This window comes from Pseudophryne corroboree, chromosome 5, assembly GCF_028390025.1.
Source record: "Pseudophryne corroboree isolate aPseCor3 chromosome 5, aPseCor3.hap2, whole genome shotgun sequence".
Classification (NCBI taxonomy): domain Eukaryota; kingdom Metazoa; phylum Chordata; class Amphibia; order Anura; family Myobatrachidae; genus Pseudophryne; species Pseudophryne corroboree.
The window spans coordinates 310,728,664-310,749,536 of record NC_086448.1 but is presented as its reverse complement, the minus strand read 5'-3'; the positions used below and the strand labels follow the sequence as shown (position 1 = coordinate 310,749,536).

Here is a 20,873-nt window from a genome sequence, read left to right as displayed (position 1 = left end):
CGCTCGGCACAGGTTATCATTCCCAATTGTAGCCCACGTGGATCGTAAAGTATGAAAAAGTTAAAAAAATGAATTTTTAAAAAAAAACTCATGTCAACCTTTTCACCTGTTGACCTAGAACATGTAGACATAAAGACCCTGTCGACCTACTTACTGTCGAGCAATAGCGGTCGACCAAAACATTGTTGACCTACTTACTGTCGACCTAAAGACCGGATTCCATGTGCATAATGGAGGGCACTGTGTGGCATAATGTGCATCCTGAGGGCACTATTTGGAATAATCTGCAATCTGCATACTAGTGGCACTGTGTGGTATAATGGTAACCTGGGGGCAATAAAGATATAGAGTTGTGGGAACTGTAAGCATTTTTTTTTCCAGATTTATTAATAACACTGTCATGAAACTATTCAGTATCTTATGCATATGGCACTTCATTACAGCATTATAGAACCTGATAGTAACAGATGTAGCTGCTGTCATCTATCCTGCGGAACAGCCGAATGGCCTCATGTGCCTCGCCGTGCCACGGTTGCTACGTACTACGCGGGGTGCGACTACTTGCAGCCCCCATGCATTCCTATGCATACACGCATGCAGGGGGGGGGTTCCGAGTACCTGGAAAAAAACCCTGCCCGCCGATATATTGGTGCAGCTGACTGGTGATTTTTTTTCTTAGATGGAGGATCTCAGGCAGGCTGTAACGCAGAAGCTTTCTTATAATGGGTCAAGGCAACCAGCTGTACGAAAGTACAAACAGGCAATCGGGATCCTCTCTTAGCTTACACGTTCCTGCATCGTGGCGCAACTCTGCCTGTCCCCCTCCTCCCGCATCTCTGCCTAGCCCCCTCCTCCAGCATATCTGATATCACCCCATAGCCGCCTAATGTCTTGCCGGGCTACAGGGACTGGGAACCCTGGACAGCACTGCAAATCCCGGGGCTCCCGGCTTGTGAGACAACGGGGCTTCCTCCTGACCTACAGGTACTGTAACCACTCTCCTGAGCACCTCTTCTCATTGTGCTGCTGCTGAAATCTTGCTTCGCCCATGCCTCTCTAAATCATGCTCTCTCCCCCCATGCCCCTTCCCCTCTCTCTCTCTCCCTTCCCATGCCTCTTTATCTCCCCATGCCCCCACCCTCTGCCAATGCCCCCTCCATTTATCTCTCTCCCAATGTCCCCTTTCTCTCCATTCCCCTTTTTCTCTGTATGCCTCTCCCTTTCCATGCCCTTCGTTCTCTTCATGCCCCTCTTTCACTCTCCATGCCCCACTTTCTCTGTCCATGCCACTCCCTCCCCATGCCTCCATCACTCTCTCTCCCCATGTCCCCCTTCTCTCTCTCCCCATGTACCCTCCCTCTCTATTTCCCCATGTCACCCCTCTCTCTCCCCATGTCGCCCTTCTGTTTCTCCTCATGTTCTTCCTCTCACTCCATGCCTCTCTCTCCTCCCATGCCTCTTCCTTGCTCTCTCTCCATGCCCCCCCTCTATCCCTTCTTATCCCCCCCACTCAGTGGCACACGCAGGGGGGTTTCTAAGTACCTGGAACCCCCCGATGAGCTGAATCTTTTATTTTTGAGACGGAGACACAGCTGTCTCCGTATCAGTCAAAAGCCGCGATCGCCATCGCCGAGATGCTGCACTGATACAGCATCAGAGAGCTACAGCAGCTCTCTGCTTGTAGAATGTCCGGAGGAGTAGAAGGGGGAGGTGCTGGCTGCGCATGCTTAGCCACTGCAGCTCCCTCCATCCTCACATTGCTGCCCGTCTGCTCCCAGCCCCTGATGGAACACTATGTATGTACTTATTTGTAGTTATGTATGTATGTGTGTTTGTGTCTATCTGCTTGTGTATGTATGTATTGTATGTATGTATCTATGTATGAATGTGTGTGTGTGCGTGCGTGCGTGCGTGCAGCGGTCTCTGTGAGTAGATTAATGTATTAAAGTACAAAAGGCATAGTGTACCGATGTTTCAACGCTGCGCAGGGCATTTTTTTCAAGGTGCTATGTTGTAGGCTTGAAAAAAATGCCCTGCTCAGTGTTGACACGGTACAATATGCTTTTTGTACTTTTATACATTAATTTACTCACAAAGACCGCTGAGTGCCTCCTGGTTTCTACTGCACGGAGGGGGTGGGGGGGGGGTGTATATGTGTGTGTGTGTGTGTGTATATATATATATATATATATATATATATATATTACAAAAGAGTGCAAATAGCGCTGCAACCCAATATTTTATAACCAGATATCCCCAAATGGGAGATTTTTGAATTTCAAATTATAGTGAAACAACCAATAAATAAACAATAAATATATTAGTGAACACTCCCAAATAGAATGGTGTCGCAACCAGATTACTAAAAAGTCCGATTCCCAAGGGAACTTGTTTTCAAAATTGTTCTAGTGATAAATCAGTTGCACCTTCAGTGTTTGTGAATAGTTCATTATAAATCCTTAGATGACAATTAGAATATGCGTACCAGACACACGTAGAACAGTTGCCTTATATGGAATGTCTTTGCATCAGGGTGTCCCTTACTCGTACTGACTCTCCGTTTCAATCCGTCTAGGTGTTGGTGTGCAGTTAGTATGTATATGCAAGACAATGTATCAATAAGCTGCTCTTAAAAGTGACATAGTGCTGCTTTGTGCAAAGCTTGCAATAAAAGTGAATATGTGCAGAAAAGTGCTTGAGTGCTTTTTGAATAAATATTAAAAAAATAGAGTAATATAGATGCAAGTATGTTGCTGAGAGTGTGCTGACCCCCTTTTCTTAGGTAATGTGCTTAGGTACCATTTATTAATGGTGCAACACTGTATCTCTAAGTGATTCAGAGGAGATCAAAAAATATATTCATACGAAGCACTTACATATAAAATTGCACTAAATTAAATGATGCTTTCGTCATTCCATCATCAGACTTATGTGCCTTAAACAAATCAAAGCTCCCACATGGGAAGGAAAAGCCTAGCACACCTCCAAAAAAAATGTCCTTATCTGTGTCTAGCTTACTTGTCTCTGGCTCTCCACTCCATTTGTGAGTGCTTCTGCTACAATTGCTGTGTTATAATATATATAAACACATGCATGTCCTCTACTTAAGTCCACTGGTGTAGGCTATGCATTTATGATCGAAGCGTGCATTTTTATCAAAGCGTGATAAAATTGACACACAACTGCAGCGTTCAAACAGCGTTCATTTATCTTCAGCTGATATCGATTGTGAATTGACGTCTCTTCTCTTCTTGTCATCTACAGGTAACTTGATTGATTGACTACAACCACCAACATATTCTGCTGCACTATATATTTGTATAGGCCAAGCTGATTCTGCTAGGTAACTTGATTGATTGACTACAACCACCAACATATTCTGCTGCACTATATATTTGTATAGGCCAAGCTGATTCTGCTAGGTAATGCAAATTGAAACATTATTGCATAGTATGTGATTCTGAAGTACATTTTTTTTAGTTTAGAATGATATAGACCCAGTTTAATCTTTGTGGAATGCCTGGTTGTTTTTCTAAGTTAATTTATTGCCTGGCATTTGAGGGGGTGGGGTGTGGTTACAGATTTCAATTATTGGTTTCACTTGTAGAAGTCCTCTACTTAAGTCCACTGGTGTAGGCTGTGCAAAGCCGTTTGGCTGTGCATTTATGAACGAAGCGTGCATTTTTATCAAAGTGTGATAAAATTGACACACAACTACAGCGTTCCAACAGCGTTCATTTATCTTCAGCTGATATCGATTGTGAATTGACGTCTCTTCTCTTCTTGTCATCTACAGGTAACTTGATTGATTGACTACAACCACCAACATGTTCTGCTGCACTATATATTTGTATAGGCCAAGCTGATTCTGCTAGGTAACTTGATTGATTGACTACAACCACCAACATATTCTGCTGCACTATATATTTGTATAGGCCAAGCTGATTCTGCTAGGTAATGCAAATTGAAACATTATTGCATAGTATGTGATTCTGAAGTACATTTTTTTTTAGTTTAGAATGATATAGACCCAGTTTAATCTTTGTGGAATGCCTGGTTGTTTTTCTAAGTTAATTTATTGCCTGGCATTTGAGGGGGTGGGGTGTGGTTACAGATTTCAATTATTGGTTTCACTTGTAGTAGTCCTCTACTTAAGTCCACTGGTGTAGGCTGTGCAAAGCCATTTGGCTGTGCATTTATGATCGAAGCGTGCATTTTCATCAAAGCGTGATAAAATTGACACACAACTGCAGCGTTCCAACAGCGTTCAAATGAAGTGAAAAAGAAGGAAAACAGAAGCACACCAATCTAACAAAACAAAGAAACCAGAGGAACTAATAACAAATGTGTGTCACTTACTCTTCAGACCACTCACCTCCTGATTGTTGCATCTGATTAAATAGCACGGAACTACCTTACTTGGACATTTCATAAACCATCCATTTTACCAACAAATGCCTGTATCTGTATTATTGGAATTTTGTTTTTCATGCACAGCTGCACCAATGCAATCTTACCTACAAACACCTAAAAAATCTTACAGAACCACCATTGCTTCTTAAACCTCACAATCTTTTCATCACATACGGTCCAAATACATTTCAACACCCACTTTATCTACGCTTCTGATTAATTTCATACTAAATCTACACCCATTGAGCCGACACTGCTTTTCTCACCTGCATTTCTGCAATTCTTCTGCTCGGATTCCCTTACAGCCTCCACTCCTACTTCCACTTTCCCTCAACCTATTTACCTACTAAACACTATGTCAAGGCTTTCTTATACTCCCCACATTACTCAGTGTCTACCTAATCATGTGTCTTTATCCTTCTCCCCTAGTCTCCTACACCTCCTCCTCCCTCTCCTCCTCTGTCTCCCCTCCATCTCTCTGTATTCTTTCCCCTCCTTTCCTATTACCCCACTTTCACTCACGTCTACCCCATGGTCCTGCTACCCCACAACTCAGCCCTGCTCCCTCTCTCCCTTCCCTGTCACCTCCCCACACCCCCATCCACATCACACTGACCTCCCTCCCTGCCCACCTCCTGCAGTTTCCCCTCCTAGCTCTGGCACCCGCACCATCACTACTCTCTCATCATCCCTGCCCTCAAAGTTAATCTCTCCTCATCGCTACAGCAACCCTGATAGTCTCATTCACATCTCTCCCACAAACTCATACCCCCTATCCTGTGCCCTGTGGAATGCCAGATCTGTTTGTAACAAACTGGTCCTCACTCATGACCTTTTCATTTCCAACTCCCTACACCTACTAGCCATTACTGAAACTTGGATTACGCCCTCTGACACTACTTCTCCTGCTGCTCTCTCTGCTGGGGGCCTCACACACACACACACACACACACACACACACACACCCACCCTGACCTGGGGGTTGCCATGGGGGTGGTGTTGGGGTCCTTTTATGTTCTAGTTACTCCTACCAACTCATACCACCAGAACCATCCCTTACATTCTCTACATTTGAGGTCCATACTATACACCTCTTCCAACCAGTCCATCTTAGAGTAGCTGTCACTTACCGCCCCCCTGGCATTGCTTCCAAATTCATCGACAACTTTGCTTCCTGGCTTCCTCACTTCCTCTCTTCTGACATTCCTTCCATTATCCTAGGCGATTTCAACATCCCTATTGACATCCCCACACAATCCCCTGCCTCTAAACTCCTTAACCTCACCTCTTCACTTGGTCTCTCCCAGTGGACCTCCTCACCCTCCCATGTGAATGGGAGCTCACTGGATCTGGTCTTCACTCACTGCTGTGATATTTCTGATTTTTCCAATTCCCCATTTCCCCTATCTGACCACCACCTGCTCTCCTTTCACCTATCTCTCTCGACTTCCCCATCTCTACCTCCCAAGGCTACCATCACTAAGCGTAACATTGAGGCTATTGACACCCCATTCCTTTCCTCCCTGTTTGACTCACTTCTCTCTCCTATTCTCTCTCTCTCATGCCCTGAACAAGCCACTTCCATATACAATGCATCCCTTACGTCTGCTCTTGACTCTGTTGCTCCACCAACCACTATTCACCCTCGCAAATTAACACCTCAACCCTGGCACACCAAATGCACCAGATATCTGCAAAAATGCTCACGTACTGCTGAGCGACACTGGAGGAAATCACGCTCTAAGGCAGATTTCAAACTTATGCTCTCATCCTTCAGTGCTGCCCTTTCTCTTGCTAAACAGTCATACTTCAAGAACCTCATCTCCTCCCAGTCTTCCAACCCCCGGTGCATCTTTGCCACTCTCAACTCACTCCTCTGCCCACCTCCACCTCGTCTCCCTTCCTCACTCTCTGCTCTTGACTTTGTCACTTACTTCACATCCAAAATTGACTCCATACTTAAGGACATCACATCACACCAGACCTTCAGTAACCAGCTTTCCCCTATCCCTTACCACCCCTCCCAATCCCTCCCACCTACTCTGACCTCTTTCTCCCATGCAACTGGAGAGGAAGTCATGGCCCTCATTCGTTCTTGTCCCCTCACCACCTCCCCACTTGACCCTATCCCCTCCCGCCTCCTCCGCTACCTCTCTCCTTCTGCTTGTTCCCATCTTTCCCACCTTCTCAATCTCTCCCTCTCATCAGGCACTGTCCCCTCTGCCTTCAAGTATGCACTCATCTCTCCTATTCTTAAAAAACCTACCCTTGATCCAAACTTTCTCTCCAACTACCGACCCATCTCTCTTCTCCCTTTTGCCTCCAAACTCCTTGAGCATATTGTCTACAACTGCCTTACTTCCTTTCTTTCTTCACACTCACTACTTGACCCATTCCAGTCTGGCTTCCGTCCTCTCCACTCCACTGAAACTGCCCTTACAAAAGTAAGCAATGACCTCCATGCTGCTAAATCTACGGGACACTACTCTCTACTTATTCTACTTGATCTCTCTGCTGCTTTTGACACTGTGGACCATCCTCTCCTACCAGTAGCGTAAGTTCGTAACAGTTGCCCGGAGGCAAGATAAATATTGGTGCCCCCCTATTTCCTATATTAAGATAAATATATGTATGTGTGTGTGTGTATGTATGTATGTATATATAGTGTGTGTGTGTGTGTGTGTGTGTGTGTGTGTGTGTGTGTGTGTGTGTGTGTGTGTGTGTGTGTGTGTGGAGTGTTCTGAAAAAAATGTGTATACTGTATTTATATATTTAATTGTCTTTAATTTTAAATCACACATTTCTTAGCAGTCATACCCAGTATTAGAAGCCATGACCTGTTACACTAACAGCAGACACTTTACTGAAGGAGTTATTTGCTCCTGTACAGGAAGCATGAGAATTCTAACTAAATGAAGATACGTGTAATTGTCTTCATATAGCTAAAATTCTCAAATTTCCTATACAGGAGCAAACAGCTTCATCAGTAAGGTGTCTGCTTCCAGTGTAATAGGTTTTGGTTTCTAATCCTGGGTGTGATACTTGTAAAATGTGTATATTCAGTATAATAAAGAGGGTGTGATTTGTAAGGTGCAGGGACCAGCGAGGAAGTTGGCCACTGAAAAGACAGCGGCAGCTATCAATTAACTTAATTCAATGGTGTCACAGAATGGGAGGAGATGTACCCCACTTAAGGGCAGGAGCCCAGCGGCAGATGACTCCGTTGCCTCCCAGAGTTCTGCCTCTGTCTCCTACTGCAAATCCTTCACTCCATTGGTCTGCGCGACACTGCCCTCTCTTGGCTGTCTTCCTACCTCTCTGACCATTCATTCTCTGTCTCTTCTCATGACTCCACCTCCCCCTCACTTCCACTAACTGTAGGTGTACCCCAAGGTTCTGTCCTTGGGCCTCTCCTCTTCTCTCTCTATACATCCTCACTAGGTAAACTCATTAGTTCTTTTGGTTTCCAATATCATCTCTATGCTGATGACACCCAAATCTATCTTTCCTCTCCAGACCTCTCCCCTGCTCTCCTCACTCATATCTCCAACTGTCTCTCTGCTACCACTTCCTGGATGTCCCAGCGCTTTCTTAAAAGTAACATGTCTAAGACCGAACTGATCATCTTTCCTCCCTCCCGCATAACCTCACCTCCTACAATCTTATTATCTATTGATGGCACTACTGTCTCCTCTAGCCCCCAAGTGCGCTGTCTTGGAGTAATCCTTGACTCCTCCCTCTCCTTCAAACCACACATTCAGCACCTCTCACATACCTGACGTTTTCATCTAAAAAATATTTCCAGTTTCAGACCCTTTTTGACCCAGGATGCTACTAAGACTCTTATCCACTCACTGGTCATCTCCATACTGGATTACTGTAATCTCCTCCTGACTGGCATTCCTGACAAACACCTCTATCCACTCCAATCTATCCTCAATGCTGCTGCCCGGCTCTTTTTCCTCACCAAACGCACTACGTCTACCTCTCCTCTCTTACTAGACCTTCACTGGCTCCCCTTCCCTTTCAGAATCCATTTCAAGCTTCTCACATTCACTTACAAAGCCCTCACCCACTCCTCTCCCATCTACATCTCTGATCTTATCTCCCTTTACATTCCCACACGTCCTCTTCGCTCTGCTAATGCACGACGACTTTCCTGCCTACGGATTACCTCCTCCCACTCCTACCTCCAAGATTTTTCGCGTGCTGCACCACTTCTCTGGAATTCCCTACCTCTCCCCCTCAGACTCTCCACCTCTCTACAAAACTTCAAACGGGCTCTCAAGACCCACTTCTTCACCAAACCCAGCCAAATCTCATCATAACCCTCTGTTCTACACTCTATATGTACCCCATCTGTGTCACCCCTGTCTGTCTACCCCTCCCCTTTAGAATGTAAGCTCTCATGAGCAGGGCCCTCTTCCCTCATGTGCTTATCCTTTCTTACTTTAATAATCTTCAACTGCATCAACTCCAGCCGTCTTCTGCCACCTGATACTTATTCCAGTGTCTTCTGCTGATGTAACTATGTTTATTTACCCTGTACTTGTCCTATACTGTCATCAACTGTAAGTTGCTGTTTTCCTGTTTGATTATTTATGTACTCTGTAATTGGGCGCTGCGGAACCCTTGTGGCGCCATATAAATAAAGGATAATAATAATAATGCACACCCAAGCACCCATCCTCCCATGGAAGCCCCCCTTACTAAATCCTGCTTTTGCCTCTGCTACTCTCTCCATTCCTTTCTATCTCTCTGTCCCTCTCTATGTTTCCAATGGCCCTGTATGTGAGTGAACACACGTGTTCACTCACATATGTGTTCACTCCCATGTAATATATATATATATTAGAGATGTGCGGCTGGCACTTTTCGTGTTTTGTGTTTTGGTTTTGGCTTGGTTTTGCCAAAACCACCCTATCATGTTTTGGTTTTGGATCTGGATGATTTGGGGGGGGGACATAAAAACAGCTAAACTCACAGAATTTGGGGGTAATTTTGCTCCTACAGTATTATTAACCTCAATAACAATCATTTCCACTCATTTCCAGTCTATTCTGAACACCTCACAATATTGTTTTTAGGACTAAAAGTTGCACCCAGGTGGCTGTATGACTAAGCTAAGCGACACAAGTGTGCGGCACAAACACCTGGCCCATCTAGGAGTGGCACTGCAGTTGCAGACAAGATGGCACTATTCAAAAACTAGTCCCCAAACAGCACATGATGCAAAGAAGAAAAAGAGGTGCAATTAGGTAGCTGGATGGCCATGCTAAGCGACACAAGTATGCGGCACAAACACCTGGCCCATCTAGGAATGGAACTGCAGTTACAGACAGGATGGCAGATTTAAAAAATAGGCCCCAAACAGCACATGGACTTATAGAAACAAACAGCAGTGGATATATAGCAGCAGCGTATATCGTCACTGGAATTACTGATGACACAGGACACTACCACTGGTCTGATGCAGCCCAACAGGTTATTATAATTGTTATACTGCAGCAGTGGATATATATAGCAGCAGCGTATATCGTCACTGAAATTACTGATGACACAGGACACTACCACTGGTCTGATGCAGCCCAACAGGTTATTATAATTATTATACTGCAGCAGTGGATATATATATATAGCAGCAGCGTATATCGTCACTGGAATTACTGATGACACAGGACACTACCACTGGTCTGCACAACACAGCACCACTTTATACACCAACACTGTGAATGGCTAGACTGATACAGCACAATACACTGACTACACTGGACTGGTCTGCACAACACAGCACCACTTATACAGCTACACTGGATATATGGCAGCAGAGAACACCAACACTGTGACTGCCTGGACTGATGCAGCACAATACACTGAGTGACTACACTGGACTGGACTGAGCGCGGCTCCTTATATGGAATCCAAATCCCGCGAGAATCCGACTGCGGGATGTTGATGTTTTACCGAGTTCGGGTTTCTGAGTCAAGAGGGAAAATCCGAGCCTGGCTCGGATCCGGGCTCAGAGCGTGAAGTCCGGTAGGGTTCGGTTCTCTGAGAACCGAGCCCGCTCATCTCTATATATATATATATATATATATATATATATATATATATATATTTTTTTAGAGGGACAGAGATCAAATCTCACATATCTGGAAACTCCCCTCTAAATATCCTGCGTTTGCCCCTGCTATGGAAGTGGCATGCGTCATAGGGCCTAATTCAAAGGTGCTACTTCATGCCGATGTTTTTGCAATTGAGCTCTTATTGATCGAACTGCGCATGCGCAAGGGTATCTATGCGAGTACGTTCGCAATGGGATTCAATGGCAAAGTGATTGACAGGAAGTGACAGTTTGGGAGTGGTAACATGGTGTTAGTGGGAAGTGATTGTAAAAACGCAGGCATGTCATTGCCATTTACGGGGCATGTGTGTGATGTCAGCTGCAAGCTCCAAAAACATGGCGCCTACGTGACTAATGCCGCATCTAGTCTGCGTAGCCATATCTACACAAGCAGTTTAATTGAGGTTTAATGTTCTTTCATATAGGCTGCATATGGGTATGCAAATTGTGAATGAGTTGCGTTTGCTGCAGGGGGCATTTATTTTCATTTCTGGGAGTCAGCTTCACTTGCTAATATTAGCAGTTATGTAGTGTAGAAAATTGTAATTGCAATTACAGTAGCGTACAACTCTAAATTAGGCCCATAGTCGTGGTCACACTAGCCCGTGAGCTTTGCCGCAACTAGGACACGGCAGCAAAGCTAAGTGTGGCTACATCTATAGTACATAAACCTAATGGTTTACGTAGTAACCCAATAGTGGAGAAATAGCGCATGTGCAGGAAATACTGCATGATGGCTTGCATAACCCCTTTATCCACAGGATGATTGACATGCTGTGTTCTTTGGGGGCCAGAGTGGGGGAAGTTATGGGGACCATGCTGAGCAGTAAACAATAGGTGTGCTGCTGGTGTTACTATATGTCACATTATTGTATGGCAATAATTAATTTCCCAGGCTATAACTAGGGGTGTGTGAGTGATCCTGCTGCACAAGGTGCAGGGCACTGGGGGTGGCACCCTCACTACCCCACGGCACCTGCGTGTAGGTTGCAGGTTGCCTGGAATGGCACCCTACAGCTAGTAGTGCTACTGCAGAGCTGTCCAAATTAGCTGAAGGATACCATGCAGCCTTTAGCGCTGTGGGCAGTGCTCTACTTCCCAGAGTTGGCGGCCCTGCATCCTAAGAGTTACATCTTGGTTTTAGGTGGCAGGGCTGGCACAGTGCACACTGCCGCCCTGGTACGAATCTGTTCTCTTCTTATATTGGCCTCTGTTGATGTGTTTTTCAACCCTTGTTATTCGGTAAACATCACCAATGCTCCATTATGTGATCTTCCCTAACCTCAGTAAGTATATAGTTAATTTTTTGAGGACCTCTTTATTAGAATTTGAAGAACTTATACTTTGACACTTTCATGATTATACAGATTATTGCTTCGTAAATCTTATACAGTATATTAAAATTCATAGGTCTGTTTTTTTGTTTGTTTGTTTGTTTGTCTGTTTGTCCGGTTATGCATTCAGATGCCACTTCACTGATTGGGATGAAACCAAAGCAAGGTGGTCCAGTTGGATCCTGACCAGACATTAGGAGTGTTAGGGTCCTGGTTGGTCCTCCCTTTGGTGTATGCTAGGCAGAACTTTGACCCGGCGAGCCTGTTATGAGCCTTCCAATGGATGGATTTTTACAAAAACATCACAGAGTGGTAATATTGGATCCCAGAGGACATACTAGGTGGTTGGGGTCCTGGTTGGACCTTCTGTTACTGTTCACTAGGCATAATTTGACCTGGTGAGCCTGTTCTGGGCCATCCACTGGATGGATTTGGATGAAAATTTCACAGGGCATAACATTGGGTCCAAGAAGACATACTAAGGTTTGATGTTCTCGTCGGACCTCCCGTCGGTGTACGCCAGACAGAACTTTGACACAGGGAGCCTGTTCTGTGCCTTCCACTGGATGGATTTGGATGTAACAGTGGGTCCAACAAGACATTCTAAAGAGTTGATGTCCCTGTCGGACCTCCCGGTCGTGTACACCAGACAGAACTTTGACACAGGGAGACTGTTCTGGGCCTTCCACTGGATGGATTTGGATGAAAATTTTAATCAACTGTAATAACTGACTGAAATAATCAGAAATCGTGAACTAAAATTACTGACAAAAATGGAGGTGGGAAGGCAAAATATTTTGTGTACCCAAGAGGCTTTTAATAGCAACAATGATAACAGATGGAAACTTTACACCAATCTTGCAATGTAAAAGTGATTATAAAACGGAACAGAAAGGAAAGCTGGGTATTAGGGCTACCGGCAACACCCCCCCCCCCCCAAATATTAAGCAGCCACCTCATGTGTGTGTTGGAAGAGCTGTTAAGCTGCTAATTATTTTTAAAATGTTGACAGTTACATCCAACTCACTGATAACTTAATAATTTTAACATTTAAATTCAGGTAACACCAGGTGTTTCAGCTAGTAGTTAATTTATAAGAAATATGGGCTAATCAGCTCTGTGTAACTTGATCAAGTTCAGCTATCATAATCAAGTTTAGATTTCTGGAGAGGTGTATCTTCATCATATAGTAAATCACTGTGGCAGGTTATAAGAAGGAGTTTGGTAAATTCCTTTTTTCATTGGTTTGTTTCTTCAAACTGCTATTAATGAGGAATTATACTTCAGATTTTTCCTCACTTTTATGTGATTACCATGGCAACCACAGTCACCTGGCCCATGTGGTGATCCGAAAAGGCTTTGAAACACCTTGTTTTCAATGCCCCATAGAAACAATGCAAATCACAAATGAAGAAAGCATCAACTTCTGTTGTATTTTTCCAGATAAAGATGACTCCAGTTCCTGAAATATGATTTATACATCTTCCAGTATCAAACTAGGAATCATGCCACTCCACCATCAATAGAGGGCTGACCTTCTAATTTCTAATGTAGGCATATAAATTATATTTAATTAGTATTACCAGATACACATACTGTATGCTGTAGCTAACAAGATAAAGATAAAAAAAACAAAGAATAAAACAGATGGTGGCGCGGCTGGGATTTTTAGAACTGTGGATTAGATATCAATATTTACAATAAGCAGCATAGATTGTAAATTCATAAAAGATTTTTATTCCACTGATAAAATCAAATCTAAAATATAGAAAAACATGATGTACACCATATATACCTAAATCATACTTATAACTGATCCCATAATCTTAATAGGCCATCCGAATTAATCTTGGATAATATTATAACAGGAATATTCCTCTCAATAATATAAATGATAAAAAATCTGTTTTCAACAGTCTCTAAATGAGGTGCCGGCACCCTTTATGATTTCCCAATTATTGATTTAATGTCCCGGATTTGGGAATTTATAGCAGGTAAATAGCAATATATACTTTGGGGATTTCCACTTTTAGATCCTTTGTATCGTATATTATAAGGGACTGTTTCCTTTAGCCAATTCTTTGTTTACACAACTGTGTGATCTGGATTTCATACACCGTGTATCTATAACTCCACGTATTTAACCTCCTCATCCACTCTACTGGCTCTGCCAGTGTTTTACAGCATTGGTGGTGAATGGAGGTGCGGGTGTACCTGTATCTCCACGTATTTGGCCTCCTCGTCCACTCTGCTGGCTTTGCCAGTGTTTTACAGCATTGGTGGTGAATGGAGGTGCGGGTGTATTTTTCTCCCCCGTGGTTCAGGTTCTCCTGCTGCAAGGAAACAGTCTGCCGTGAGCAGTGGAAATCACTCTCGTATGTCCCCCTCGTATGACGCGTTTCTCCACCTCGTCACTCGGCGGCTTCCTCAGATACCTAAAAAATCTAAGATACCTGAAATCTAAGATAAAGATAACATTCAAAGCACTTATTAGTTTGCATTCCTTTCAAGTGGTAAAGCTATTCACTAATCATTTGGAAAATGAATAGAGAGCCTTGTATTTTGTGAAAATGCCAATGACAAATTAGTCAACCTACATCAATAATGGAAGATTAAATCATACAGTACATTAGGAGTGAATGAAATGTAGCAATTAGGAACCAGTATAAAGTCTAGTGGAGTATAATCAGGTAATTCACTGTAAAAGTTTGAAATGTTTAAAAGGTGGTACAAAGGAAAACAGGAAAGATACTGCACAAGATATAAAAGCAGCGATAAGTCTCCAGACAGAATTGATAGAGAAAGAATATTCCCCTCTGTGGAATGCCCTCCAGCGCACAATAAGACTCACCTCTAGTCTCCAAACCTTTAAACATTCCCTGAAAACTCACCTCTTCAGACAAGCCTATCAAATTCCAGACCCACCCACATAAACTTCATTGCTTCCCTATCTAATTACATCCTCTCTGTACAGTCCACATAACATTACATATCTTGTCTTTCTTTACTCTCACACCCTCCCGACACTTGTCCAACATTGCTGGGTGATCATATCATGCAACCCATTAAGAACCTAACAATCTGGTGGACCATTATGCAATAGGTAGCATCTATCCTTGTGTATCAATGACTATTTACCTATAGATTTTAAGCTTGCGAGCAGGGCCTTCCTCTATGTCTGTCTGTTGTTCCCCAGTTTTGTTCTATTACTATTGTTCCCCAGTTTTGTTCTATTGCTGTTGTTCTAATTGTATAGCACAACGGAATATGCTGCGCTATATAAGAAACTGTTAATAAATAAATAATAAATAAATAAGAATATTATGACCATCGATCTTCAGTAATTTATTAGCAGTACAATTATGAGATAAGTGTGTTGGCGGTGATCCCCAGAGTTTGTTGTATAATAGAAAAAGGTTTGCTATAATTTAGTATTTTTTTTAAATCGTAGCATAGTTGAGTTCATGTTGGTGGATGTAACCTAGTCAATGCATAAGCAGGGCTATGGTTCTAGTTGGACTGTAAGCAGAATAGTCAAAACAGCTAGGTCAATGATAAGCAACTTGTCCACTTTATTACTCTTGAAGGTTTGATACATATCCCCCACACTGTCACTTCTATATAACTATGACTGATACTGTGTCAGGACTCAGGAGACGGCATACCATGTGGGAGCATGTCAGATTCATAGCACACTGCCTTCTGTATTGAGGGGCATGCAATTATAGGAAGAGGAAAACTATACTGTCAGCCTAAAATGAAAAGCTTGTCCTGATGACAGTCATTGTACTGTATGCAGGAAGGCCCCTGCACTCACTAAAAAAAAGTATATTGCCCCACCATGGCTGAATGCATGATGCATACATATACCATTAAGCCTTTGTAATCCAGGTTAAACTTTATAAACATTTTATATTTCGCCCAGACCTAGCACATTATTGATAGATCCCTTCATTATATCCACTTAATGGTAATTCACTGTTTTCAAAAGTCGGGAACATTATATAAACTAAAAGCATATGAACTAAAGATGTATTGAAATATGCTTTTAGTTACTCTACCTTTACCTTAGAAATTATGCTTTCTCCACTTTGTAGCATTTGTAAATTGTTGAAACTGTACACAAAATATTTTGTTAAGAGCTATAGTATATATTTATACAATTTAAACATAGTATACAACATGTACTTGAACTTAAGTTCCACTAAAATCTGGGGCAGTTATAAAAATAAATATACCATATTAAATCCAAAATATTAGTAATGCGAAAATGTAATGTCATAAAAACAGCTTTGGGAAATCTAACAACTGGCCTGTATTCAAAAAAGCAGGATCAATTTAACACCCACTATGTTACTTTCCAGATCATGACTTCCATCTTTCCGTATAGGATTGAACTTCCCTAGGAATAAATACATTGCTGTGACCTTTTCAACTTGGAATTTATTTTTCATTGAGTGTAATAAATTTGAAATAAGGTTATATTACTATGTATAGAAAACTATGTCCCACTTAGTGTTTGTATAACAGAGCTACAGGCTTAAGGAGAAAACTTGATGCTTTAGGGTCTAGTGATTGTGTGTTTTGACTTGTCTTTAAAAGATACAGTTTTCCTTTACCCCTGTGAATGTATTCTGTCTGTGTGTTTTCAGGAGATTTTCTCATCAAGAGACCTAGAAAAAGGAACTATCTTCCGTCCTAAACCTGTCTATGTGCTAATGCATTTCACACAGTGTGAGATTACTTCCATCCTGTCATCGCTTCTCAGGTGTTATCGGCAGTTTAACATTGTTGCAGCTGTAGCAGTTAATGATTAGTGGATATTGGGCCTAATTCAGAGTTGATCGCAGCAGCAAATTTGTTAGTAGTTGGGCAAAACCATGGCCCTCATTCCGAGTTGTTCGTTCGCTAGCTGCTTTTAGCAGCATTGCACACGCTAAGCCGCCGCCTACTGGGAGTGTATCTTAGCTTAGCAGAATTGCGAACGAAAGATTAGCACAATTGCGAATAGAAATTTCTTAGCAGTTTCTGAGTAGCTCCAGATTTACTCAGCCATTGCGATCAGTTCAGTCAGTTTCGTTCCTGGTTTGACGTCACAAACACACCCAGCGTTCGCCCAGACACTCCCCCGTTTCTTCAGACACTCCCGCGTTTTTCCCAGAAACGCCAGCGTTTTTTCACACACTCCCATAAAACGGCCAGTTTCCGCCCAGAAACACCCACTTTCTGTCAATCACAGTACGATCACCAGAACGATGAAAATTCCTCGTTATGCTGTGAGTAAAATACCTAACTTTTGTGTAAAATAACTAAGCGCATGCGCTCTGCGAACCTTGCGCATGCGCAGTAAGCGACTAATCGCAATATAGCGAAAATCGCCAACGAGCGAACAACTCGGAATGACCACCATGGTTTTGCCCAACTGCTAACAAAAATGCTGCTGCTATCAACTCTGAATTACCCACATTGTCATAATTAAGTGGCACAGATTGCAAAGTATATTATAGCTGATTATGAGTACAACAGCAAAATATCAGACACACCTGGGTATCCACATGTATAATTCTTCAACAACCGTACTTTCACACTTAAAGTAAGCTTACAGTGGCAGGTCTTGAACCTGAACATGAGGACAGAGTTGCAGCAAATTCTGAGTTAAGCATATGCAAAGACCCAGCAATTTCAGACACATCTTTTGTACAAAGGATATTATTTATAAATGCTCATCACATCAGGCAACCCCTAGACCTGTGCCTAGGCTCCTAATGCAGTAATCTGCCAAAAGCTTTTTTTATGATTTGTACTGCAGGGTGAATAAAGCTGCTAGACCACCCATTTGGCATACAGGAGAGAGGAGCAAGAAACATCTTAACCATTGGTGTTACTTGCTAAAACTAAAGAATAGATTAGTGGAGGCATTAAGCATTGCTGGTCATGCAGCAATTTATATATTAAGAGTATAGCAATCGTGCATCTTTCCCTTAAAAAGAATAAGCAATGCATGTCATTGAGGCAGACTCATTTCTTCTCCCTTAGGGGCAAATTCTATTAGTATTAGGTTTAGCCATGGCTATTTGTCAGCCCTGTGCTATTTAATTAAGGGTCACTACCTTGCGTGTTATCAAAAAAAGCTAACACAAAAAAGGAGATTTATGGTAGACTTACCATTGTTAAATCTCTTTATGTGAGGTACATTGGTTCCACAGGGACAACATCAGGGTGTAGAGATGGATCTTGATCCAGGCACCAACAGGCTAAAGCTTTAGACTGTCCCAGGATGCATTGGGGCCTCCTCTATAACCCTGCCTCCAGGCACTGTGAGCTCAGTTTCGTTAACCAGTCCAATGCAGGAGCAGGTAAAAGAGAAGGTAGATGTTAGTCACATAGAACCACGTTCTCACGATAGGAAAAGGGACTAGTGGCTAATGCCATACAAACCCATAGAAGCTAGGTGCGTCAGGGCGGGCGCCCTGTGGTACCAATGTACCTCGCAGAAAGAGATTTAACAATGGTAAATGTACCATAAATCTCCTTTTCTGCAGCGGGTACATCGGTTTCCACAGGGAAAACATTGGGGATGTCCCAAAGCAGTTCCTTATGGGAGGGGACGTGCCGTAGCAGGTATGAGATCCCGGCGTCCAAAGGAAGCATCCTGGGAGGCAGAAGTATCAATGGCATAGAAACTAATGAACGTGTTCACTGGGGACCTCATAGCCACCTTGCACAATTGTTTAGCGGACGCGCCTCGGCGGGCCGCCCAAGAAAGACCAACAGACCGATTAGAATGGGCTTTAATAGCAGCAGGCGCTGGAAGACCAGCCTGTGTATATGCTTGTGCAATCACCATTCTAATCCATCTGGCCAATGTTTGCTTGTTCGCAGGCAAGCCATGTTTGTGTAAACCAAAAAGTACAAAAAGGGAATCTGACCTCCTAATAGTATATATAGTATATACAGAGAGCCCTTACCACATCCAAAGACCGCTCTTTGGAGGACAAACCAGAAGAGATAAAAGCCGGAGCCACAATCTCTTGGTTAAGATGGAAAGACGACACCACCTTAGGTAGAAAACCAGTGCGAGTTCTAAGAACTGCCCAGTCATGGTGAAAAATCAAAAAGGGTGGATGACATGACAAAGCGCCTAAGTCAGACACCCTCCTAGCAGAGGCAATAGCCAGTGGGAACAGGACCTTGACCGTGAGCCATTTAAGGTCCACTGACTCAAGAGGTTCAAATGGAGACTCTTGCAGGGCATTCAGGACAACAGACAGATCCCATGGAGCCACAGGAGGGACATAGGGAAAACACCCTGAGTGAAAGTATGAACGTCAGGAATAGACGCAATTTTTCAATGAAACCACACCGACAAGGCAGAGATATGAACCTTGAGGGAGGCCAGATGAAGGCCTAAATCCAGGCCTTGTTGTAGAAAAGCCAGAAGTCTGGAAGTACTGAATTTGTAAGCATCGTAATTCTTAGCAGCACACCCACCAGGTGAAGTAAGAATTCCAGACCCTGTAATAAATCCGCGCAGATGCCGGTTTGCAGGCCTTCAACATAGTTTGGATAACCACCTCGAAGAATCCTTTGACCTTTAGGAGTGAAGCTTCAAGAGCCAAGCCGTCACAGCCAGTCTGGGTAGGTCCTGGTAGACTATATGAAAACGGGGCCTGGACTGCACACCCTAGCTTATTATAATGGGATGTGCTACCTTGCTGAAACTAAGTACTGTAATACTACAACATGGGAACAAAGGGTGCAGGTGCACCATACACCATTAAAATTATTATAACCATAATATAATATTTGAGGTTCTTGGCATATATTGGTCAGTATATGAGCCTGCCCACCTGCTTCACGGTGACCTCATCGGACAGGTCCCTAACACTATAGGGGTTCACCTCTGGGACGCAGAGCACCCCCAGACCACCCCAGCCAAACCACCCCAGGGCATCACACAGAAAAAAGGATAGGAGTGAAAGATCAGTGTTAAGCAAATGAAAGAGGCTGCTGAATGTAAAAGAAAAGAAGAGGACAGCAGTAAAGTGTTAGAATGTGAAGTCTAGCTGAGCAGTGTTAGAAGTATAAAAAAATTGTGAAAAAAGCTACATAAATAGAAAACAAACACAATGTGATAGAAGTGTTAAAAGCAATGTAAGGTGGTGATGCCCCAAGGTGGCCCAGCCAGAGCAGTCCTCTTCTTTTCTTTTACATTCAGCAGCCTCTTTCATTTGCTTAACACTGATCTTTCACTGCTATCCTTTTTTCTGTGTGATGCCCTGGGGTGGTTTGGCTGGGGTGGTCTGGGGGTGCTCTGCGTCCCGGAGGTGAACCCCTATAGTGTTAGGGACCTGTCCGATGAGGTCACCGTGAAGCAGGTGGGCAGGCTCATATACTGACCAATATATGCCAAGAACCTCATATATTATATTATGGTTATAATTTTAATGGTGTATGGTGCACCTGCACCCTTTGTTCCCATGTTGTAGTATTACAGTACTTAGTCCCAGCAAGGTAGCACATCCCATTATAATAAGCTAGGGTGTGCAGTCCAGGCCCCGTTTTCATATAGTCTATATTATGTGTGTGTATACACACCTGAGGGATTGGGACAGCCCTCATCTCTGGATTAGCACCCCACCCACTGCCTCTCAGGCTTTTAAACAGGGAACCAGCACATTCTGACTGCACAAAAGACATAGGTATGATGCTTTTAATTATATACAAAGTCAGTTTGGGGGTGAGCTTTTGGGGCGTGGAGCTCCCTATACTGCTCTGGCTGGGCCACCTTGGGGCATCACCACCTTACATTTGCTTTTAACACTTCTATCACATTGTGTTTGTTTTCTATTTATGTAGCTTTTTTCACATATTTTTTACACTTCTAATACTGCTCAGCTAGACTTCACATTCTAACACTTTACTGCTGTCCTCTTCTTTTCTTTTACATTCAGCAGCCTCTTTCATTTGCTTAACACTGATCTTTCACTCCTATCCTTTTT

The 20,873-nt window shown here is 43.2% G+C and overlaps 1 long non-coding RNA gene across 1 annotated transcript; it reads left to right on the top strand.

The window, feature by feature from the left end:
• Positions 1-835: 835 nt before the first annotated feature.
• LOC134929009 (uncharacterized) lies at positions 836-4,660 on the top strand. The gene is made up of 3 exons (XR_010178204.1): positions 836-984; positions 3,265-3,422; positions 3,797-4,660. It is a non-coding gene; the product is annotated as an uncharacterized LOC134929009 (long non-coding RNA).
• The last annotated feature ends 16,213 nt before the right edge of the window (positions 4,661-20,873 follow it).